This window comes from Bubalus bubalis, chromosome X (genome assembly GCF_019923935.1).
Source record: "Bubalus bubalis isolate 160015118507 breed Murrah chromosome X, NDDB_SH_1, whole genome shotgun sequence".
In the NCBI taxonomy this organism is placed as follows: Eukaryota; Metazoa; Chordata; class Mammalia; order Artiodactyla; family Bovidae; genus Bubalus; species Bubalus bubalis.
The window spans coordinates 76,921,212-76,946,753 of record NC_059181.1 but is presented as its reverse complement, the minus strand read 5'-3'; the positions used below and the strand labels follow the sequence as shown (position 1 = coordinate 76,946,753).

At 36.3% G+C, this 25,542-nt stretch overlaps 1 protein-coding gene and 1 non-coding gene across 2 annotated transcripts in view; one reads left to right on the top strand and one right to left on the bottom strand.

Moving 5' to 3' along the window:
• DACH2 (dachshund family transcription factor 2) overlaps nt 1–25,542 on the bottom strand; it is a 798,816-nt gene that overhangs the window by 322,690 nt on the left and 450,584 nt on the right. The gene's annotated exons all lie outside the window — the stretch shown is intronic.
• On the top strand, nt 4,924–5,026 carry LOC112582393. Its single transcript, XR_003106932.1, has one exon. It is a non-coding gene; the product is annotated as a U6 spliceosomal RNA (small nuclear RNA).

Genomic DNA, 25,542 nt, shown 5'->3' with positions numbered 1-25,542 from the left:
CCACCCTTATGGCAGAAAGCAAAGAAGAGCTAAAGAGCCTCTCATTGAAAGAGAAAGAGGAGAGTGAAAATGCTGGCTTAAAACTCAACATTCAAAAAACAAAGATCATAGCATCTGGTCTGATCACTTCATGGAAAACAGATGGGAAGCAATGGAAACACTTTTTTTTTTTTTTTTTAATAAAAAGACTTTATTTTGGAGGATGCCAAAATCACTGTAGATGGTGAGTGCAGCTATGCAATTAAAAGACACTTGCCCTTTGGAAGAAAAGCTATGACTAACCTAGATAGCATATTAAAAAGCAGAGATATTACTTTGCTGACAAAGTTCCATCTAGTCAAAGCTATGGTTTTTCCAGTAGTCATGTATGGGTGTGAGAGTTGGAATATAAAGAAAGCTGAGTGTTGAAGAATTGATGCTTTTGAACTGTGGTGTTGGAGAAGACTCTTGAGCATCCCTTGGACTGCAAAGAGATCAAATTAATCAATCCTAAAGGAAACCAGTCCTGAATATTCACTGGAAGGACTGATGCTGAAGCTCAAACTGCAGTACTTTGGCCACCTGATCGGAAGAGCCGACTCATTAGTAAAGACTGATGCTAGGAAAGATTGAAGGTAGGAGGAGATGGAGGACAACAGAGGATGAGATGGTTGGATGGCATCACCAACTGGATGGACATGAGTTTGAGCAAGCTCTGGGAGTTGGTGATGGACAGGAAAGCCTAATATGCTGCAGTCCATGGTATCACAAAGAGTGGGACACAACTGAGAGACTGAACTGAAACTGGAATAAGAATGAAAGATGCCTTTAAAAATGAAAGTGCTATAATTATAGGTAAATATCTACATAAACATCTAGAAGCATAAAAGTTGTCTTCAGTAACTGAATTTGAAAGTGGTAACTTTTACATTATGTTTAAATTACATATATTTAGCTGATTGATAATGATTCAGAAAGGCAGAGACTCATTGATACTGGGGAAATATTCATCTTCTGCATTGTCTAATACTTGTGCGTTTACTCCTATAACCATAGCACCTTTCGTACTTGTTTACCTACTTTCATAACTGGCTCATGGCTAGTCAGTATAATTATTGACCAAGTCATAAAAACAGCCCTTTTAATCATTTACACTCACTCCCTAATCTACAATTCAACATAACAATATGAAAATGCCCAAAATATCATAAATTCATGTGCATGAACATGTGCCCCTTGTGTGTGATTATTATTATTGAAAGTATACAGATATTCAAACTCCAGCTTCAGATTTAGAGTGGTGTAGAAAGTTCTTAAGAGTAACAAGAACTTTAATGAATATCTAAACCAACCTCTCCATCTTACAAATGAAAAACTGGATCCTAAAGGGGATAAGTGAGAGACAAAACAAAATAGACAGTAGGGCTAGGATAAGAAATCAAGTATCTTGAGGCAATTTTATAGTTTCCTATTTGGATGAACTGTGCCCATCTCTTCATACGTTTGAAAGCTTTTCTGTCAAAACTGTGAATAAGTAAATTAACTAAAGGAGAACTATGAGTAATCAAATCTTGAGGTTTGCAATTACTTAAATGAAATGGTGGGTCAGTTTATTGCAATATGGTTTTATTATTAAAATAACATTTAATTAAATTAATGGTGTTGCATTAATAATATCACTCCAAAAATGAAAAACAGTTTATATCTCCCTCATTATGTCTCTCTACAGTCAAGTACTGCATGTTGGCTTGTTTATTGTTTACATTCAAAGCTACTTTGGGTTAAGTACGATGTATTAAAATATGAGTAATAAAACATCTGGCGATATGAAATGTTAATGTGGTATATCACGTTGAATCTAATGGAAACAATTTTGAAATTCCCTATAAATCAACTGGGTAGATGTAAGCCTTTTCAGAGGTAGTATTCAGACTCATTTTCAGGAAATGCTTATGCTCTGAACTCTGTTATTTGGAAAAAACATTTGGACTCCAAAAGATTCAGAACTCAACTAACAGGAAAGCCATACAAATATAAGAATAGAATGAAAGATCAGAGAAGCCACATGCAAGTAGTTACAGACCACTTAAGTGAAGAGCAAATATTACAGTGATTCTTAGGAATCACCACTCAGGGATAGATACAAAATTAAAAACTACTCAGCTCATCACCATGGCTAAGAGGGAAAGGCAGTCAAACATAGGTATATGCAGAGTTTGTAAAACAATTGCAGCTGTATGTGGGCTAGACATCAGCAAAGCCATCAAATGATGTGAGACTGGAAATCTGCTATATTGGCATGAACTGTTTGTTCAGTTCAGTTCAGTTACTCAGTCATGACTGATTCTTTGTGACTCCATGGACTGCAGGGCGACATGCTTCCCTGTCCATCACCAACACCCAGATTTTACTCAAACACATGTCCATTGAGTCGGTGATGCCATCCAACCACCTCACCCTCTGTCATGCCCTTCTCCTCCTGCCCTTAATCTTTCTCAGCATCAGGGTCTTTTCATATGAGTCAGCTCTTCACATCAGGTGGCCAAAGTATTGGAGTTTCAGCTTCAACATCAGTCCTTCCAATGTACATTCAGGGCTGATTTCCTTTAGGATGGACAGGTTGGATTTCCTTGCAGTCCAAGGGACTCTCAAGAGTCTTCTCCAACACCACAGTTCAAAAGCATCAATTCTTCAGCACTCAGCTTTCTTTATAGCCCAACTCTAGTTTGTACACTTTGTTAAGCCACAGATAGATATGAAGAGAAGATACCCTCAATCTTTGCTAAAGTTCAGCTTATTCTACAAAAACAGCAGATTGGAGAATGCACAATAAGGCAGTGAATTTGCCATTTAGAATGGGGCCAGAGATAAGAAAATGATGATTAGTAAGGGTTGGGAGGGCAAGCAGCATTGCTCATTAGAAAGTGCAACCAAACCAGGAACCTAGGAGAAGGCTGACTTCTGCTTTTAGCAAACTGCTATCCTGTAGCCTGAAATGCCTAACAAAATTTGAGGTTGCCAAGCAACTTTTTATTTTCCTATAGACTATTATGAAAATGAATAAAAATACATTTTAAATGTCTTTGAGATTCTAATAATCTCTTCAAATGCTCCAATTACATCTAATGTTAAAAGATTAAAGCAAGAAAGAAACATCATATTGAACTTATACCAGTATATTTTATTTTCCATTTTCCTGCTTGTTCACGAAATGTTAAGAGAATTGATGAAAAAAGTGAGGATAGTTAGGAAGGTGAGAGAGTTTCATGACCAATTGAGCTAACACTAGGTTGGAAACAACAAACTTTATATACCACTTATCATATGCCACACAGTTGTAAGTTCTTTACATATTTACTTATTTAATATTTACAAAACACTTCAGAGGGAAGTAGCATCAGTATTTCCATTTTTCAGATGAGGAAACTGATTCACAGAAACTGAAAAAACCTGTCAAATGTCAAATGAAAAACCTGTCAAAATTAACCTTCACAGCTAATAAACCTTGAAGTTGTATTTAAACTCAGGTACACTGACTCCAGGTTTCCTTAATGCAGATATTTTCAAAGTTTATAATATGCTAATATTTATTGTGACTTTCCAAAAGAGGTAGAGAGCACACTATTTTCTAAACTTTTGCAATAATGGAACTTGTTTTTACAGAATATCTATTAAAGACTCAAAAGACACCACTAATCCATAGAATGAAGTTTGAGAAATACTGTTGTAAACTTTTTTTTTTTTTTTAACTTGGATGCATGCTTAACTTCAACTATTTTGACACTATTTCTCTGTTTTTGAAATATATATTTATATAAATATATCAGGAATTTTTACATAGTTATAAATTTAAATTTAGGAGTTTTCAGCTTACATAATGCTAACTACTATCTCAGTTTTCACAGTTTACATACAATTAACTACTATCTCATTGGGTTATACTTGCCCTTGGTGATATCTTTTTTTTTTTTTTTAATTTTATTTTATTTCTAAACTTTACATAATTGTATTAGTTTTGCCAAATATCAAAATGAATCCACCACAGGTATACATGTGTTCCCCATCCTGAACCCTCCTCCCTCCTCCCTCCCCATCCCATCCCTCTGGGTCATCCCAGTGCACCAGCCCCAAGAATCCAGTATCGTGCATCGAACCTGGACTGGCAACTCGTTTCATACATGATATTTTACATGTTTCAATGCCATTCTCCCAAATCTTCCCACCCTCTCCCTCTCTCACAGAGTCCATGAGACTGTTCTATACATCAGTGTCTCTTTTAAATTAGAAATGTTCCAGGTTTTTAAGCATAGTCACTGACAATTATTATATTGTTGGTACCTCTCAATAGACCATTTCTTTTTCATGAAAATTTGAGCTATAAAAATTCTTCAAATGGTACACACAAGTTCTTATAGGTTATACATGTCCCTAGGTACTTTATTTAAGCATTTTTATATAGTATTATAGAGTAGACATGTCAAGATAATTTCTAAGGTCTTGCAGCCCTGACCTCCAATTGGTCTGATTTTCAAACAAGAATTGGCACATCCAGCAAATATCATTGTAAGTCTATGGGAGGGTTGCATTAGACATAGATTAATGGTAACAAAACACCTCCAATTTCTGACATTAGGGCAAAGAGTAGCTATTCCCAGGAAGCCGGGGACCCAAGACAAGTTGAAGCAGCACCTTCCACAGCCCTTCCGTCCTCAAGTGCAGGATTTTCTCATATAGACCATCCCACCAAATAAGACACCAAGCTACTAGTCTATGAAATATAGACTCTCAGATATCAGTCAACTTCCAAAAGCTACAGAAATAATTAAAAGCTAACACTTCATATACCAGAATGACCTTGAAAACTGTTGTACTAGTCAACTTATTTTACTTTTTATATTTAATTTCATAGATATTATTGACACTTTAAAAAATATATGTGGGTGTCAGCTTCAATAGTTCATATACTAAAATTAGGACAAAACAGAGAAAACTACCATGGCCCCTGCACAAAGATAAAATGTGAATTTGTGGAGTGGTCAATATTTTTGGTGATAGTTGCACAACAGTGTGACTGTACTAAATGCCACTGAATAGTAGTCATACAATTGTTAAAATTGTAGACTTTATACAATGTATATTTTATCAGAGGAAGAGAAAACATAATTGGTCAAGTTAGTGATCTCTTACAAATTAAAAACAGATTAACATGGATGTAAAAGAAGAAAAAAAAATATTAACTTCTGGGATACTGCAAAATATGTGGTTATTTTCTCCCATAGTTGCTCAAAGAAAGATTTTAAGTTTTGTGTTATATGTGTTGCTGTTTGTTGTTCAGCTGCTCAGTCATGTCCAGCACTTTATGATCCTATGGACTGCAGCACGACAGGCTTCCCTGTCCTTCAACAACTCCAGGGCTTGCTCAAATTCATGTCCATTGAGTCGCTGATGCCATAAAAACATCTCATCCTCTGCCGTCCCCCATCTCCTCCTGCCTTCAATCTTTCCCAGCAACACAGTCTTTTCTAATGAGTCAGCTCTTTGCATCAAGTGGACAAAGTATTGAAGCTTCAGCTTCAACATCAGTCCTTTCAGCGAATATTCAGGACTGATTTCCTTTAGGATTGACTGGTTTGATCTTGCACTCCAAGAGACTCTCGAGAGTCTTCTCCAACAACACAGTTTGAAAGCATCAATTCTTCGGGGCTCAGCCTTCTATATCGTCCAATTCTGACATCCATACATAACTACCAGAAAAAAACATACCTTTGACTAGATGAACTTTTGTCAGTAAAGCAATGTCTCTGCTTTTCAATATGCTGTTTAGGTTTGCCATAGCTTTTCTTCAAAGGAGCAAGTTGTTTTAATTTCATGGCTGCAGTCACCATCTGCAGTGATTCTGGAGCCCAAGAAAATAAAGTCTGTCACTGATTGATCTATCTATTTGCCATGAAGTGATGGGACCGGATGCCATGATCTTAGTTTTATGAATGTTGAGTTTTAAGCCAGCTGTTTCAATCTCCTCTTTCACCTTCATCAAGAGGCTCTTTAGTTCCCCTTCACTTTCTGCCATAAGGGTGGTGTCATCTGCATATCTGAGATTTCTGATATTTCTCCTGGAAATCTTGAATCCAGCATGTGATTCACCCAGTCCAACATTTCTCATGATGTACTCTATGTAGGTTAAATAAGCAGGGTGACGATATACAGCCTAGACATACTTATTTCCCAATTTTGAACAAGTCCATTTTTCCATGTCCAGTTCTAACTGTTGCTTCTCGACCTGCATATAAATTTCTCGGGAGGCAGGTAAGGTGGTCTGGAATTCCCATCTCTTGAAGAATTTCCCACAGTTTCTTGTGATCCACACAGTCAAAGGCTTTAAGTAGTCAATGGAGAAGAAGTAGATGTTTTTCTGGAATTATCTTGCTTTTTCTGTGATCCAACGCATGTTGGCAATTTGATTTCCAGTTCCTCTGCCTTTTCTAAATTCAACTAGTACATATGGAAGTTCTCAGTTCACATACTGTTGAAGCCTCATTTGGAGAATTTTTAGCATTGCTTTGCTGGCATGTGAAATAAGTGCAATTGTACAGTAGTATGAACATTCTTTGGCATTGCCTTTCTTTGGGATTGTAATGAAAGTTGACCTTCCCAGTCCTATGGCCACTGCTGAGTTTTCTAAATTTGCTGGCATACTGAGTGCAACACTTTCACAGCATCATCTTCAGGATTTGAAATATCTCTACTGGAATTCCATCACCTCCACTAGCTTTGTTCATAGTGATGCTTCCTAAGACCCAGTTGACTACACACTCCAGGATGTCTGGCTCTAGGTGAGTGATCACACCATCAAGGTTATCTGGGTCATTAAGACCTTTTTTGCACAGTTCTTTGGATTCTTGCCCTCTCTTCTTATCTTCTGCTTCTGTTAGGACCATACTGTTTCTGTCCTTTATTGTGCCCATCTTTGCATGAAATGCTCCCTTGGTATCTCTAATTTTCTTGAAGCAATCATTAGTCTTTCCCATTCTATTGTTTTCCTCTATTTCTTTGATCACTGAGGAAGGCTTTCTTATCTCTCCTTGTTATTTTTTGGAACTCTGCATTCAAATAGGCATATCTTTCCTCTTCCCCTTTGTCTTTCACCTCTTTTCTTTTCTCAGCTATTTGTAATGCCTCCTCAGACAACCATTTTGCCTCTTTGCATTTCTTTTTCTTGGGGATGGTTTTGATCACCGCCTCTTGTACAATGTTACAAACTTCCATCCATTGTTATTCATGCACACTCTATATCAGAACTTGAATCTATTTGTCACTTCCACTGTATATTCACTGGGGATTTTATTTAAGTTAGACCTGAATGGCCCAGTGGTTTTCCCTACTTTCTTCAAATTTGAGTCTGAATTTTGCAATATGGAGTTCATGATCTGAGCCACAGTCATGCATGTTAGGCAAAATTAACTTCTATTTTAAAACGTCCTTTACTCTAACAATGGTGCCAGCAAGGATATATACAATATAACATATAGCCATTTGAACTTTAATTTACAGAAACATGCAGCCACACACAAGAGTCATATTCCTAGAAGAAAGCTAAAAAAAATAGTGATCCATTAACTAAATTTACTTTTAATTTGCAAATCAATAATAGCAGTAATCAATCAAAGTGAAACATGCATTTAAATGATTTGGTACTGCACTGCAGCAGGTATCACCAATTAATAGAAAGGAGAGAGTGTTAACAGAATTAATGGGAGAGAAAGAGAAACCAACCTAGCCAAGTTCAAATTTATAACAAATATCAAGTTTCTCTTAAGATAGCTTCCATAGTAAAAGGAAATTCAATTTACTAAATGCATTTTTGAAATGTGTATTTCAGGAACTCAGAATGTGTTTAGGAGAGATAGACTTATCACTGAGGATATTAATATGAAAAAGTGATCAGTGATTATTATGAAATTTCATTTTCTCTACTTGGTTTGTTCTGCTCACTGCAACTATAAGACTTTTCTTCCTGCTGCATTTTGGAAAGCTATTTTTGCCTGTGTGAAAAACCAGCAACATGCTTAAGAGTTAGATAAAGTAAAATATTTTTTGTCTAGAAGGCAAATTCAAGAGGAAAACTTCCTATCCATTTTCCTTTAGAAATAGAAGAAATTGGAATTTAGCCTCAAACAAAAATGTAATTTTGTCTAACATTGAGCTGAAGTGCTAACTCCTGTGTAGCAGCTAATGAAAACTCAAATGTATTTTGTGTTCATTAAAAGGTATCAAATTGCTACTACAAGAATATTGTTGTTTAGACACTAAGTCACGTCTGACTCTTTTGTGATACAGACTCATTCACTGTTGCTAACCAGCCTTTTCTGTCCTGGAATTTCGTAGGCAAGAATACTAAAGTAGGTTGACTTTTCCTAATCTAGGGGATCTTCCTGACCCAGGGATTGAAACAGTGTCTCCCACATTAACAGGTAGATTATTTATCACTGAGCCAGCAGAGAAAATGAACATTTACATCTTAGGAATGAGTGAATTAAAATGGATGGGAATTGGGTGAATTTAATTCAGATGACCATATCTACTGCTGTGGGCAAGAATCCCTTAGAAGAAATGGAGTAGCCCTCATAGTCAACAAAGAGTCTGAAATGCAGTACTTGGTTGCAATCTAAAAATGATAGAATAATTTCAGTTCCTTTCCAAGACAAACCATTCAACATCACAGTAATCCAAGTCTATGCCCCAACCACTACTGTCAAAGAAGCTAACACTGAATGGTTCTCTGAAGACCTACAAGACCTTCTAGAACTAACACCAAAAAAGGATGTCATTTACATCATATGGGATTGGATTGAAAAGGTAGGAAGTCAAGAGATATCTGGAAAACAGGTAAGTTTGTCCTTGGATTACAAGATGAAGCAAGCCAAAAGGTAACAGGGTTTTATCAAGAGAACACTAATCACAGCAAACACCCTCATCCAACAACACAAGAGGCCACTCTACACATGGACATCACCAGAAGGTCAGCGCTGAAATCAGATTGACTATATTGTTTGCAGCCAAAGATGGAAAAGCTGTGTATTGTCAGTTAAAACAAGACCTGAAGTTGACTATGCAAAGACCATGAGCTCCTTATTGTAAAATTCAGGTCTAAATTGAATAAAGTATGGAGAACCACTAGGTCATTCATGCATTACCTAAACCAAATCCCTTATGATTACACAGTGGAGGTGATGAATAGATTCAAGGGATTAGGTCTGATAGATAGAGTGCCTGAAGAACTATGGATAGAAGTTCCTAACATTCTACAGGAGGCAGTGATGAAAACCATTCCAAAGAAAAAGAAATGTAAGAAGGCAAAATGATTGACTGAAGAGCCTTTACAAATAGCTGAGGAAAGAAGAGAAGTGAAAGATAAGGGAAAAATGGAAACATATACTCAACTGAATGCAGAGTTCCAGAGAATAGCAAGGAGAGATAAGAAGGCCTTCTTAAATGAACAATGCTAATAAATAGAATAAAATAATAGAGTGAGAAAGACTAGAGATCTCTTCAAGAAAATTAGAGATATCTTGGGAACATTTCATGCAAGGATGGGCATGATAAAGGACAAAACAGTAAGGATCTAATCGAAGCAGAAGAGGTTAAGAAGAGGCGGCAAGAATACACAGAAGATCTATACCAAAAAAAAAAAAAAAAAATGTCTCAATGACCTGGATAAACACAATCGTGTGGTCACTCACCTACAGCTGGACAGCCTGGAGTGTGAAGTTAAGTGGGCCTTAGGAGTTGTTACTATGAACAAAGATAATGGAGGTGATGGAAGCCCAGTAGTGCTATTTAAAAGCCTAAATGATGATGCTGTTAACATGCTGTACTCAATATGTCAGCAAACTTAGAAAATTTAGCAGTGGCCATAGGACTGGAAAAGGTCAGTTTTCATTCCAATCTCAAAGAAACACAATGTCAAAGAATGTTGAAACTACCATACAGTTGTGCTCATTTCACACACTAGCAAGGTTTTTCTCAAATTCCTTCAAGCTAGGCTTCAGCACTATGTGAACCAAGAATTTCCAGATGTACACGCTGGGTTTTCTAGAGGCAGAGGAATCAGATCAAATTGCCAACATTCATTTGATCATGGAGAATGTAAGGGAGCTCCAGTAAAACCTGTACTTCTGTTTCAGTGACTACGCTAAAGCTTTTGACTGTGTGGATCACAACAAACTCTGGTAAATTCTTAATGAGATGGGAACAACAGACCACCTTGCCTGTCTGCTGAGAAACCTGTATGCGGGTCAAGAAGCAACAGTTAGAACTAGACATGGAACAATGGAGTGGATCCAAATTGGGAAAGGAGTATGACAAGGCTGTATATTGTCAGCCATATGTAACCCTGCTTATTTAACAGATTGCAGAGTACAATCTGTGAAATGCCAGTCTGGATGAATCACAAGCTGGAATCAAGATTGCCTGGAGAAATATCAACAACCTCAGATATGCAGATGATACAACTCTAATGGCAGAAATTAATGAGGAACTAAAGAGACACTTGGTCAGAGTGAAAGAGGACCGTGAAAAAGCTGGCTTGAAACTCAACATTCAAAAAATTAATCTCACAGCATTCAGTCCCACCATTTTGTGGCAAACAGAAGCAGAAAAACTGAAGTAGTGACAGATTTTATTTTCTTGGGCTCCAAATTCATTGAGGAAGTTAACTGTAGCCATGAAATTAAAAGACAGTTGCTCCTTGGAAGGAAAGCTATGACAAACCTAGACAGCATATTAAAAAGCAGAGAAATCACTTTGGAGAGAGTCTGTATAGTCAAAGTTACATTATTTTCAGTAGTCATGGTAGGTAGCAAGATAGGCATGGACAAGGAGGGGGCCTAGCTGAAAAGGATGCAAACTGATCTCTAAACCCCACCTGACACACCCTGCAGAGCTCACAGATAGACTACAAAAATAACCAGAGACTTTTCCAACTCCTGCACATGCACCCTAGGCACACACTGGATACAAACTAACCACTGGGGCTTCCCCAACTCTAGCACATGCACCCTTGATGTATAGCTGTGTCCTCAAGTAACCTTATGCAGCTAGAATAAAGCTTCTTAAATATTCTATACATACATACATCTGATTATAACAGACTGAATTATGTATGGGAAAGACCTGTGCAATAGAGCCTATTGCTATGTAACTTGCAACTGTCAATCAAAACTCTCAGTCCACGCCCATCTAGATGAATATGCAAAGGCATTATTTTGCATGTACCTAGATATGCCCCTTTCTCTGATTAGCCTTAGGTGTATGACTATTTGCATTTTGCACAGGGCAGAAACAAGAGAATGAGACCGGGCATATAAAAAGGGAAGCCAAGAAGCATTGTGACCACTCCTTCAGGGTCAGCCCACTCCCACATCTTGGGAATGTACTATCTGCTTCTGTTTAATAAAAGATCTGTCTGCTTGAGCTGTAACTGAGCTGTAAACCAGTTTGTTGTTTTAGATCCTTGCTAAGAGGAGACAGGATCAGATAAATCTTGCCTGCTTGAGCTGTAATTAGTCTGTTGTTCCAAATCTTAATTAGAATGAGATAAGAACTGAGTGAGAGAAATAAACCAACCTGACAGTGGGGTACAGATGTGAAAGTTGGACCATAAAGAAGGCCAAATACTGAATAATTGATGATTTCAAATTGTGCTTCTGGAGAAGACTCCTGAATGTCCCTTAGACGGCACAAAGATCAAACCAGTCAATCTTAAAGAAAATCAACCCTTAATGTTCACTGGAAGGACTGATGCTGAAGCTGAAGCTCCAATACTTTGGCCATCCCAATGCAAAGAGCCAACTCATTGGAAAAGACCCTGATGCTGAGAAAGATTGAAGATAAAAGGAGAAGGGGACAGCAGAGGATGAGATGGTTAGATAGTATCACCAACTCAATGGACATGAATTTGAGTAGACTCTGGGAGATAGTGGATGGCAGAGGAGCCTGGCACATACAATCCATGGGGTTGCAGTCTGACACGACTTAGCAACTCAACAACAACAACAATGAGAATATTAAACTTGATTCCAAATCACCTTCTGTAAAGGTAATTGGTTTCCAAAAGATGACTGCCACTCATGACTTGTAAGTAGATGGTTTTCACTTGTATATGCCATAAGTGCCAGAGAATCAGGTGTGAGATACATTCTCCAATCTTCTATATAGTAGTCCTCAAACATTGCCATGTTCTGTTGCCCAGAGAGCTACTACGATGATTCTGTTATCTGTGTTTAACAGTATAACATTTGCAGCCTAAATATTTATGTATGACTTAAATTAAACCCCTAAAATCTACCAAAGCATCTAGAAACAATGGTTGGTAAAAAAAAAAACAAAACAAAAAAAAACCTCTTTATGATAATCTGCATATTTATAATAGTCAAGATGTAACATATAACATCAAGAAAGACCTGAGAAAATTGCAAGGAGAGTGTTTCTCTCATGTGAAAAATTATGTCCCAAATCATGATTTTAAAAATACTGCATGAGGAATCTGAAGGGATACATGTTAAAATTGGACTTTTCTTTTCTTTTTTTTTTAAATTTTATTTTATTTTTAAACTTTACATAATTGTATTAGTTTTGCCAAATGTCAAAATGAATCCACCACAGGTATACATGTGTTCCCCATCCTGAACCCTCCTCCCTCCTCCCTCCCCATTCCATCCCTCTGGGTCGTCCCAGTGCACCAGCCCCAAGCATCCAGAATCGTGCATCGAACCTGGACTGGCAACTCGTTTCATACATGATATTTTACATGTTTCAATGCCATTCTCCCAAATCTTCCCACCCTCTCCCTCTCTCACAGAGTCCATAAGACTTTTCTATAGCTAGTTATATGCCTATATTACCCTCTTTCAGAATCAATATTCTTGTCTTAAAAATTAGGTTCATGGAAGCAGCCATGTTGTCCCTCAATAGGTAAATGGAAAAAATAAAATGTGGTACATCCAGGCAATGGAATATTATTTAGTGCTACAAACAAATGAGTTAGCAAGTCAAGAAAAGACATGAAGGAACTTTAATACATATTACTAAGTGAAAGAAACCAGTCTGAGAAGGCTATATACTATGTGATTCCAACTAAAAAAGGACAAATCACTGAAATAATGCAAAGATAAGTGGTTGTCAGGGATGAGGATGGGGACAAATAGGGAGATCATGGCATTTTTAGGGCAATGAAAATACTGTGTAATATCATAATGGTGCATGTATGTCATTCATTTGCCCAAAACAACAGAATGCACAGTACCAAGAATGAACTCTAAGGTAAAGTATAGACTTTGGATTATAATGATGTAGTTTATCCTTAGTAACTAATGCACCATTCTGCTGAGTGATATTGATAGAGAGTCTGTTTTTGTGAGGATGTAGGGGAGAAATCGGGATAGTATAGAGTATCCAGGAAATCTCTATACTTTTCTCTCAAATTTAAACCTAAAACTGCTCTAAAAATATTGTCTTTAAAAATATGAGATTCACGTGTTCCCAATCCTGAAGCCCCCTCCCACCTCCCTCCCCATACCATCCCTCTGGGTCATCCCAGTGCACCAGCCCCAAGCATCCTGTATCCTGCATCGAACCTGGACTGGCGATTCAATTCATTAACTTTCAATGAGTCTACATGGAAAAATTACTTCCAAGATAGTCATTTATTGAGTTGTTATGTATTCATTTTTTAAAATTTATTTTTAATTGAAGGATAATTGCTTTACAGTACTGTGTAGATTTCTACCAAACATCAACATGAATCAGCCATAGGTTTGCCTATGTCCCCTCCCACTTGAACATCCCTCCCACACCCCTCCCCATTGTACCCCTCTAGGTTGTTACCAAGCCCTGGTTTGAGTTCCCTGAGTCACACAGCAAATTTTCATTGGCTATCTATTTTACATATGGTAATGTATGCTTATATATATATATATAATATGTTATATGCATTGTGTATATATAATTATAATTATATGTTAATCATGTTGCTCCTATATAGGCTGCAATCTCTTTACTTGAAGAAATTATGTATTATTATTTTCTATATTATTCTTAACTTTCTTACATTCCTTGGTGCTTGACATAGTAGTGGGTACTTGGTAAGTAAGTAAGTAAGTAAGGAGGCTTCCCTGGTGGCTCAGATGGTAAAGCGTCTGCCTGCAGTGCAGGAGACCCAGGTTTGATCCCTGGGTTGGGAAGATCCCCTGGAGAAGGAAATGGCAACCCACTCCAGTACTGTTGCCTGGAAAATTCCATGGACTGAGAGGCTCCTCAGAGCCTGGTAGGCTACAGTCCATGGGGTCGCAAAGAGTTGGACACATACTTGGTAGTGCCTAGTAAACGACTGCAGAATAATTAAATGTGTATTTGAAGGGACAGGGCCAGGAGGCAGGAAAAGGTCTAATTTAGTTGCTGAACAATAGTAATTTTGCATGATTCTCTAGTAGAAGGTCTCTTTTCCACTGTTTCCACAATCACATTCTGCCTGACCCTCCCACCAAGACATGGCAACAAACATGAGAAATGGGGAAAGAGATGGTTCACTCAAATACAAACTGCCAATAGTTCTGTTTTGTTTTACTTTCGCTGTCTGATGATGCCATTCTTTATCGTTAGCTTATGCTTATGCTTATGCTTACTGAAGCAGTATATGTCAAGCATCTGTTTTAGAAGGCAAAGCAATATGTAATATTAAACATAATTATGTCAAAAAATTGCAACAGAATTAGTCTTATTTGAAATTTAAGAAGCACATGAAGTTAGCCATAGGTATACTGATCGAAATGCATGAATAAATTTATGGTCACATCTCAGAGGCTTCCATTTGTATAATATTTAAATAAATGTGAATGTTAATTCTTTTAAACATAAAACTTTAAAGAGATTAATTATAAAACTCTGAAGGTATATAGACAAAGGGAAAAAGTCTAAATTATATCCACTATGATAATAATAATATTCAATTATATGTATATTTTCCTACATGTTTTTATTTTTTATTTTTTTTTAGTTTTTATTTATTTATTTATTTTTTAAATTTTATTTTATTTTTTAAACTTTACATAATTGTATTAGTTTTGCCAAATGTCAAAATGAATCCGCCACAGGTATACATGTGTTCCCCATCCTGAACCCTCCTCCCTCCTCCCTCCCCACACCATCCCTCTGGGTCGTCCCAGTGCACCAGCCCCAAGCATCCAGTATCGTGCATTGAACCTGGACTGGCAACTCGTTTCATACATGATATTTTACATGTTTAAATGCCATTCTCTCAAATCTTCCCATCCTCTCCCTCTCTCTCAGAGTCCATTTTCCTACATGTTTTTAGATAGATAGGTAACTATGTCTCTATTGGCTATCAGAATGTGTAATTACTTGAGGTTACCTGAAAAAACCAACAACGACATGAACATTTGTCATATGAGTTACAAGGGAGAGTAAATAAGTACCATGAGAACCTGGCTCTTATTCTGGAATCTTAAAAGACACAAGGTATCTGGCAAGATTATTTTTCAAAGCTTACATTATTTTGCCTCATAAAATGCAGTGTGATAACTCAGACTTCTGTCACTTTTGAAACATATCAGTCCATTACATTTTTACCAACCAAGAATAATAAGAAATTTTGGTATTATTATTTCCACATAAAAACTCCACTAAATTTTTAAGACCAAGAAAACCTGGCTGTCGGAGTGTTGACATGGACAAGGATTCTTTTATATCATATGACATTTTACTTTAAATAGAGCTACCTTCTAGGAACAATATCATTGTCTGGAAGGGCAAGATTTAGAAAATTGTGAGATATTGCCACTCAACACTAAAAATATATCCAATGAACATGATTTTCCCCTAAAATTTCTGTGGAGAATATTTTCCTCAGTTGAGTCATTATAAAACATGTTTGAACTACAAGCATCCAGTATTTCATTATAGCCCAGTAGAATAAAGATTTACAAAGGATAATTCTGACTCCTATCCATCTTGCTCAAAAGCATTATTATCTGATTGTATACAAGTTAGTGCCTGGGTGGCAGAAAAATAAATGGAAATTAAATAATTAGGCCAGATCATTAATAGTGGACACACACACACACACACAAGCATATACATGCAATAAAAATGATTCAACATGGAATTGGGGGCTAATGAATGATTCATAAGGTGGCAAATTCTTTCTGGTTTCCTGAATTCTGTCACACAACAAATTAACAACAAATTCAGAAAGAGATACAAACCATTATTTTTTACTTCAACCAATAACTTCAGGTTGCTAAAGGGGCACACAAACTCAAATGTATCAAATTAAATAGAAGTCATAAGGAAATTTATCTCCTTCTTAAACTTTTTTCCAGTCAGAATTTGAAATATTTTTGGTAATAATATGTCTGACCTCAAAACTGCTATAGCTAGAGATAAACACACAGCTGGGCGATAGATGATGACAGAATTGTCTAGCAAAATGTTAGGAACACTATAGCATCTTGATGATGAGACAGGGAGCTCCATCTTTTGGGGACATGTGAATTTCCACAGCTTTTGTTCCTGTGAATAAGATACTATGTCTAGAACCAATAAATAAGAACAGAAACATCATCCCAGATTCCAGTTCTCTAAACTATGTTCTATTTATTCCCTTTCATTTGTTCCTTTTTCTTTGTTATCCTCCTATATCTTTGATATGGATGGAAGACTTTGTTTCCATACTGTAGTAATTTGTAGAAACAGAGTGGCATAAATCATGGCTTTCTCTATTATCATTTCAATGGGATCTGTACCACCACTCCATACCATCATTCTCTAGTGATGCCAGTAACGAAGCCCCTTCAACTCTTCCAAGTTAAACATCTTTTAACAAGTTATTACTCTCTACTTTAAAAAAAAAATAATAAAAAGAATCTTAGTTTAGTTACATGTACTATATATATATATATATATATATATATATATTTACAATTGCCATGCATCTAAGAAAGACTGACACATTAAAAAAAAAAAAAAGTTTCCTCTGGCTGGTTGCAATTGAATTGAAGGCATAAAAATTCTAAAATGTTCTGTATAAAATAATCAGATATTTTAGTTAGAATTTCTGCTTCCCAAACTTTCAAATGCACCAGAGTTTAAACAGCATTACTACAAACTCATACATTATGAATCTAAAAGGGGTATTTTGAGTCCATAAAATGAACTAAGAATTTCACAACTCACATTTTTATAGTTCTATATTCCTTCTCAGCCTGACTATCTAAAGAACTTCCTAAGTGATACCCCAGCCCCTAATTCTTCCCCCGCAGTACATCCAATACTTATTTCTCAGTAATATTTTAATAGCATTATAGTCACATTCCTCACTCACACCAAAAATGTTTAGAAGTTCACTACTGCCTATAGAATAAAGTCCAGGTAGTTACAACTTCCCACAGTGTGTTCCCACCCATCTCTACAGGTAAAGCTCTACTTTTTTCCATTATATACCACATATTATAATCAGACTGAACACTCTGTTGCCCATACAAACTCAGTACTAGCTCAGCTTCACATCTTTGTAGATTATATCTTTTCTCTGGAATGCTTTTATTCCTGTCTTGACAACTGCAGCCTAAACAATCTTTAAAGCACAATTTAATGCCATCAACTCCAAAAAGCTTTAATTCCTACTACTGGAAATCTCTTCTTTGTAGGTTTCCACAGTACTTTACATAGACACATTCATATGAACATAATTATTGCTTTCTGGCCTATTATGAGTATGTCTATAAGTAGCCCTCATTTTCCCACCTAAAACGAAGGTTGTGATGTTTTAGTTTTGTAATCATAGCAGGATACACAATGCTGTCTTGCAGTAGGCAGTACTTGATAAATATGTCTAATGAATTTACCATTCCATAGAAAGAGGTTTATTAAAAGCATTATAAAGACCTTTGATACTCAGAATGTAGTCATATAGATGGGTAAACCGTACCCACATACACATATATGTATACTGACCTCAAACACCACTTTTTTCTATTTAACTCAGCTAATCACTATGTATTCTCATGTCTCTTTTTTCTTTTACGTATCATGGAAATTTCCCTATAGTTTATTTAAAATATGAAAGAAAGAATGAAAAATATATAATGCTTCCTAGTGGTTTTAAGATATTTTTTAAACGAAGTTTTTACTAAAAAATATCTATGGAGAAAAATTGTTTTCCCTTGACTAGTCATGGAGTAGCTATGACTAGTGAGGAGGAAATTACATTACAAATGAACAGCTATCTGTTATCAAATTACAAGGCATCTTCATCAAAGGACCTAAAAAAGGCAGCAAACTGACCAGTTAACATGCTTCCACTGACCTGGGGGGATTTTTTCCTGTTAATAGCTTCTTAAAAATGCTTCCTTTTGGTTCTTGTCTCTGACACAAAAATGATTGTCCCATTTAACCAGTCTTCTATCACATCTATCAGAGAATCCTATTTACTCACACACTACTGGAACATTAAACACAATAGAGTGATTGTTTCTAGAAGAAAAATTTAAAGATTGACTTTTTTTTTACCCTAAAAGGGGGTTGAGATCAAAAGCTAACTTTAATAGATGTTTGACTAAGGTCATACTCCCAGGAAATGGAACACTGAAGATGAAAGAAAAGAAATAGATTCTGTTTTTGATCTCAGTCAAATCCATTTGGCATTGTTTATCTTTTATATGATACTTCAGTTTTAGGTGATATCATTACTGAAATGAATTAGCTTTTTTCTTGAGGCTTTAATAGCTCGGTATTACTTTGACATTTAGCAAAGTTTAGTAAAACAGATTCCTGCTTTTTTTAGCTGGTAATACAATGATAGTTGCAAATATATTTTCTTCATCTACAAGTGTCACTATCATATGATAAGCATGATATAGCTTCAAAAATGTAAAAGAGAGCTCAAAATCCAAAATTTTCCTATGAAATACTCTTCAAAGAAAAGCATCACTGAAGTCACCACAAATTTTTAAATAGTAAAAGATATTCTTATTTTTGAGTACACTTGATTGTACATTTTCCAGAACTGGAAGGGGTTTATTGTTACTTTGTATCTCATCATTGGACAATGCCAATGTAAAAGAAAAAACCAAAAGCTATTATTGAACACCCACTACTATAAGTCAAGCACCATTTAGGAACGTTATACGCATTATCTTATGTAATCTTCAAAACAACTCTGTGGAAATGCAAGGACTATTACACTAATAATAAAAATGAGACAAGTGAGAGTGAAATAAACTGATTAGATTTGTCAGATCATATAGTGAATAAGTGATAAGGCATAACTTTGAATCAAGCTTTATCTAACTCCAAAATTCTATTATTTCCATCCTGCTCTTTAACATTGATGGTACAGTGGTAAAGACAGCTGCCTTCCATTCTGATTTTTAACTATTAAAATGATAAAACAAAAATTTATTTTTCTTAGTTCCATGAATTATGTGAATTAAAACTACACCATATATATGTATATAAAATATGGGACATTATTTGAGATGTGTGGAAGAGTTATACTGTTTATCAAGCACTTGTCAAAATAATCCATGCCTCTGCAAATTTACTTTTGTCAAAGGCTTACAGATTATCACCCTTAAAGTTTAGGATATTGTGTTTTATTTAATTATTCTAGTAATTTTCTCAATGTGCCACTTCTCTTTAGCAGGTGCAAGCTGTCTATAAATATCTACATGTCATAATGCTTAAAAAAAAAGAAAAGATGTTTCTAGGTGACAGCTTCCCATAATCTATCAGAAGACTTTACTCAGTGGATATTTTTTTACAAAAAGGATCACCACAAAGATAAGTTACTGTAAAGAGGAGCTTGAGTTTCCAAATTAATAGATTAGCAAATGATTTTAGAAGGGGAAACAAAATTCAAATGATATATCATATACAATAGCCTCTTTTTAACAGATTTTAAACTTCTGAACTTTATTAAAAGAGAGACACACAGTTCCTACGTCACACTAACCTCAAAAATGGTAGATGTCAATCAAAAAGATTAAGGACTCTCTGTACTGAAAATTGACAGCTACCCAGAATTGGAGATCCCTGCAAATCTACTTGTCTTTGAAAAACATAGTGGATTAAGATATTCTCTTTTCTCTCCCTTCTTTTATTTACTTTGCTTGTCAAAAGATTATTCAGTGCCATTTTTTCCTCTCCTGACTGTCCCCACTCGTCACTCCTCTACCCTAGCACTTTCATAGTCCGTCTCAATCACAAATCAGAAGGCACAGTGGAGAAAATAGCAAAAGAGTTTTCTGACTCTTCTCTGGAACAAATTGAAATTTAAACATCCTAAGGATACAAGGCTCAAATTAAAATACTTTTGAAACTCAGATATTACAATGTCTGGCATTCCATTTTCAAAAGATAAACAGTCTAATAGGTCAAGGAATCATTGAGTTTTTTTTTTTTCCCCCCACTCTTCAAGGTGAATAAACTCTAGTAGAGGGAAGGATGTAAAAGACAGAAAGCATACCATTAACATTTATTGGTTATCTTCTCTAGTGCCTTTTTTATGAGAATGATGGTGAGTCAGCTGGGAAAGGCTGCTATCCATGTTGCCCATGGATAAGGAAGAATTATTCTCCATATTTCAAAACAATTAGCCAACTCTAATTCAGAAAGTGACAGGGAGCCAAGCACAAGTGACAGTCTCAGCAGTTACTTGATTGATTAGAAGAGGCTATTCAATTTTATATCCTTTGTCTATGTACAAATTTAAAGGTAACTAGATTTTCCATTTTAAAAGTTATGACCATAAAGGAACAGTTAACAGTTGACTGGAATGATTTTATCTTTAGTGACAAATGGTGGAGGTGGGGCAAGGGGAAATGAAATATATCAATCAATAAAGATCTGAATAAAGCTAAATCCAACCACTTTAATTCTATGGATATTTGACTGAATAAGCCTGAAAAATTATCTTTCAAATAACCATTGCTATGTTTCCCTTATCAGAGTTAAAATTTGCAATCTACATAAAGCAGTCACTGAGTAAAAAAAAAAAAAAAAAAAAAAACAACTGCTTTTTGTTGCAATTTTTTTCAATAAAAAACTAGTCATTTGAAGACTCAGTAAATACATATATCAAAGACTAAAATAAGTTGATTTGTATTTAAAATTTTTCTTAATGTTAAAATTACAATAACAATTGTGACTAGTAAAAGTCTTTTATCTTTAGACTGACATATAACTGAAATATTTGATATTTCAGCTGCTAGAGCCTTAACAAATCGGACACCATTTCTCCTCACATCTACCTTTCAATAGCATTACAATATTTTTGTTTGTAATGAATTGATATTATAAGTATTTAATGCATGCCTACATTAGCAGAACGCTAAGTATTTTCATTTTTAAATGTGATCAAACTATCAAATTGATTTTAAATGCAACATGTCATGGTACAATGACTAAGGCAAAATAGTGTATTATCAGCCCAAGCACAACAGATTCATATCCATCTTGCTTGAAAGCATTATTATATATCTACATATGAGTTAGTGCTTGGGTGACAGAAAATAATGAAATTAATAATTAGGCCAGATCATTAATAGAGGAGATGTGCACATGCACACACACACACACACACACACACACAATCTCTCTCTTCATCCAGCAATTCACTTACACAGTTCCTTTGGGGAAAAGATGATAGGTAGGTATTACACAGCATCTGAAATCCTGAGAACCATGGTTTCTTTAATAGCAATGCCAGTCAGGATCTGTGACTTAAAGAAATCCTGTGTTTATTGTTAATTCCACAGAGAGCATAGGATAATTTTCAAAACAGTTTCTTCCTAATAGGTAGATAATCTTGAAGTCAATAGGTTGATGCATTTCACTGGTATTTAGGACATTATATTAAAACAATTTCCCCCATATCCTCCCTTATCACTGCTAATTTCAGTAAAAATAAATTCACACAGAATATTTGCCTGGAGATACTTTTCTGGTTTCCAGTAATATTTGATTAATGTATAGAAAATAAAATAGGACATAGTTCAATTGTTCAAGTCTAAATCATAGATATTCAAATACAACAGATGTTGCTTTTGAAAAGGAAATTTTTACATAAAATTATTTTATGCTTTAATGTAATAGGGTTCCTAAAAGACTTATTCAAACAGATATTTGATTATTACATTTTCTCTTCTTTTTTTTAAAAAAAATACTAAAATATCTCTAAAAAGATCCTAGTTATACTTGAAGATCAAGTTTCCTTCCCAACATTAACAGTAATTTTCCAGCTGAAATAAATTCATTTTAGACTATCAAGTGTATTTTCATGTGCTCAGTTGCTCAGTCATGTTATCATGGCAGCTCAATGGACTGTGGTCTGCCAGGCTCTTCTGTCCATGGAATTTTCCAGGCAAGAATACTGGAGTGGGTTGTCATTCCTTCCTCCAGAGGGTCTTCCTGACCATGGGATCAAACCTGTGTCTCTCGAGTCTCCTGCATAGGCAGATGGATTTTTTACTACTAGCACCACCTGGGAAGCCCACAGAAAATAAAATAAATAAATAAAAATTAAAAAAAAAAAACACCTGATATACATAGCTGAATTATATGGGAGAAATAAATGACAGAAAGAACAAGATTAAAAAGTTAGAACCGAACCTATGTAAACATGAACGACAATTCTGTGTACACTAAAATTGAGCAAATAGGGACTTCTCTGGTGGTCCAGTGGCTAAGACTCCACACTCCCAATCAGGGGCTCTGGGTTTGATCCTGGGTCAAGGAATTAGATACCACATGCTACAACTAAAGATCACGCACACTGCAACTATGACTCAGTGCAGCAAAAATAAATAAACATTAAAAAAAAGCTAAGGGGAACTTCAAAAAAATGAGCAAATAGATGTAGGTATAACATGGCAGGTAAGCCAATTCTACTGTGAAATTCCATGTGCATGTGCTCAGTTGTTTCTGTCATGCACAATTCTTTGTCACCCTGTGGACTGTAGCCTGCTGAGCTCCTCTATCCATGGGATCTTCCAAGTAAAAATACTGGAGTGGGTTGCCATCCCCTCCTCTAGGGGATCTTTCCAACTCAGGGATTGAACCTGCACCCCCTGTGTCTCTTGCATTGCTGGTGATTGTTTACCGCTGAGCCAACAGGGAAGCCCAAACTTTCATGCAGCTTATATAAATGAGTGTATATATATATATATATATATATATTTGTATATTAGAACATTTCTACAGAGTAATCCAATTTAAGCTTACTACATTTCAACACGTATATATATTATGCACTGTATAAGATATATGTATCCATTTTATCTCTTAAAATATTAAATATCAAAGAGAGAAACAATCAAAAGCAAACACAGAAAAGTCTTTGTAAAATAGTGACACTTTATGGCATTTTTCTTTTTTATTTATGATTAACAAAATATAATAGTACATTTTTCACTAAACCAACAAATACCAAAATAATATTTGTTAAACTCGTAAAATGTGTCTGGCAATATGATATTTTTTAAAGATACACTGTCTAGAGGTGGTCCTAAGATGTCAGAGGAATAGGATGGGAAGACAACTTTCTCCCCCACAAATTCATCAAAAGAACATTTAAATGCTGAGTAAATTCCACAAGACAACTTCTGAATGCTGGCAGAGGACATCAGACACCCAGAAAAGCAGCCCATTGTCTTGGAAAGGAAGTAAGAAAAAATATAAAAGATAAAAAAAGAGACAAAAGACGTAGGGATGGAGCTCCATCCAGGGAAGGGAGTCTTAAAAAGAGAGACGTTTCCAAACACCAAGAAACACTCTCAATGCCGAGTCTATGGTGAGCCTTGGAACCACAGAGGGCAACATAACTGGGAGGCAAAATAAATAAATAATTAAAACCCAGAGATTACATGCCCAACGGTAACTTCCCCAGTGGAGAGCAGCACACACGCCTGCAACCGCCACTAGCAAGTGGAGGCTGGGCAGGGAGGCATGGGCTGCATTGCTTAGAGTAAGGACTGGGCCTGAATGCCCCGAGGGCAATCTGAGGGAACTAACCTGGGCTAGCAAACCAGACTGTGGGATAGCTATCACACGAAAAGCCCTAACCTAAGACACTGCCAGGCCCGCTGACAGAACAAATGACTGAACAGAGATAGCTGGCTGCAGACAATCCTCCTTCGGTGACAGGCGGCCAGTGCCGGAAGGGGGCAATCACAGCCCCAGAGAGGCATTATCTACCAAACTGCAAGCAGGCTTCTTTGCTAACAAAGACTTCTTGGGGTTCTGGACGGTCAACATCCTCCTGAGAAGGTGCACCAGTTGTAATCCCAGAAAACCGAGCAGCAGGGATGAAGGAGGCAATAAGTCGCAGTGACTGTGCTCGCCAAACACCTCATCACCTGAGCTGCTTGGACCTGGGAAAGGCACAAAACACAGGCCCAACCAAGTCTGCGCCTCTGAGGACTACCCGAGTGGCTGAACCTGAGCAGCTTAGACCTGGGAGGTGCATACAGCCCAGGGCCAGCCTCAGACAGTCCCCAGTGGAGGAACCTAGAGCCTGAGCAGTGTGGCCAGGGTGGGCACACGTGCCGTGAGCAGGGGCAGGCCCAGTGTGGCTGAGACACTGCAAGCACACTCCAGTGTTATTTGTTTGCAGCATCCCTCCCTCCCCACAGTGCGACTGAACAAGTGAGTCCCAGAATAAGAAGACAAAAGAAAGACCATGAGAAAATGCTTGAGGAGATAATAGTTGAAAACTTCCCTAAAATGGGGAAGGAAATAAAAACTCAAGTCCAAGAAACCCAGAGAGTCCTAAACAGGATGAACTCAGGTGAAACACCCCAAGACACATATTAATCAAATTAACAAAGATCAAACACAAAGAACAAATATTAAAAGCAGCAAGGGAAAAACAACAAATAACACAAAAGGGGTTTCCCATAAGGATAACAGATGATCTTTCAATAGAAATGCTTCAGGCCAGGAGGGAATGGCAGGACATACTTAAAGTGATGAAAGAAAATAACCTACAGCCCAGATTACTGTACCTAGCAAGGATCTCATTCAAATACGAAGGAAAAATCAAAAGCTTTACAGACAAGAAAAAGATGAGAGAATTCAGCACCACCAAACAAGCTCTCCAACAAATGCTAAAGGATCTTTTCTAGACAGGAAACACAAAAAGGGTGCATAAACTTGAAGTCAAAACAATAAAGTAAATGGCAACGGGATCATTCTTATCAATAATTTTCTTAAATGTAAATGGGTTGAATGCCCCAACCAAAAGACAAAGACTGGCTGAATGGATAAAAAAACAAGACCCCTATATATGTTGTCTACAAGAGACCCACCTCATAACAGGGAACATATACAGACTAAAAGTGAAGGGCTGAAAAAGATACTCCATGAAAATAGAGACCAAAAGAAAACAGGAGTATCAATACTCATATCAGATAAAATAGTCTTTAAAAGAAAGGCTGTGAAAAGAGACAAAGAATGAAACTACATAATGATCAAAGGATCAATCCAATC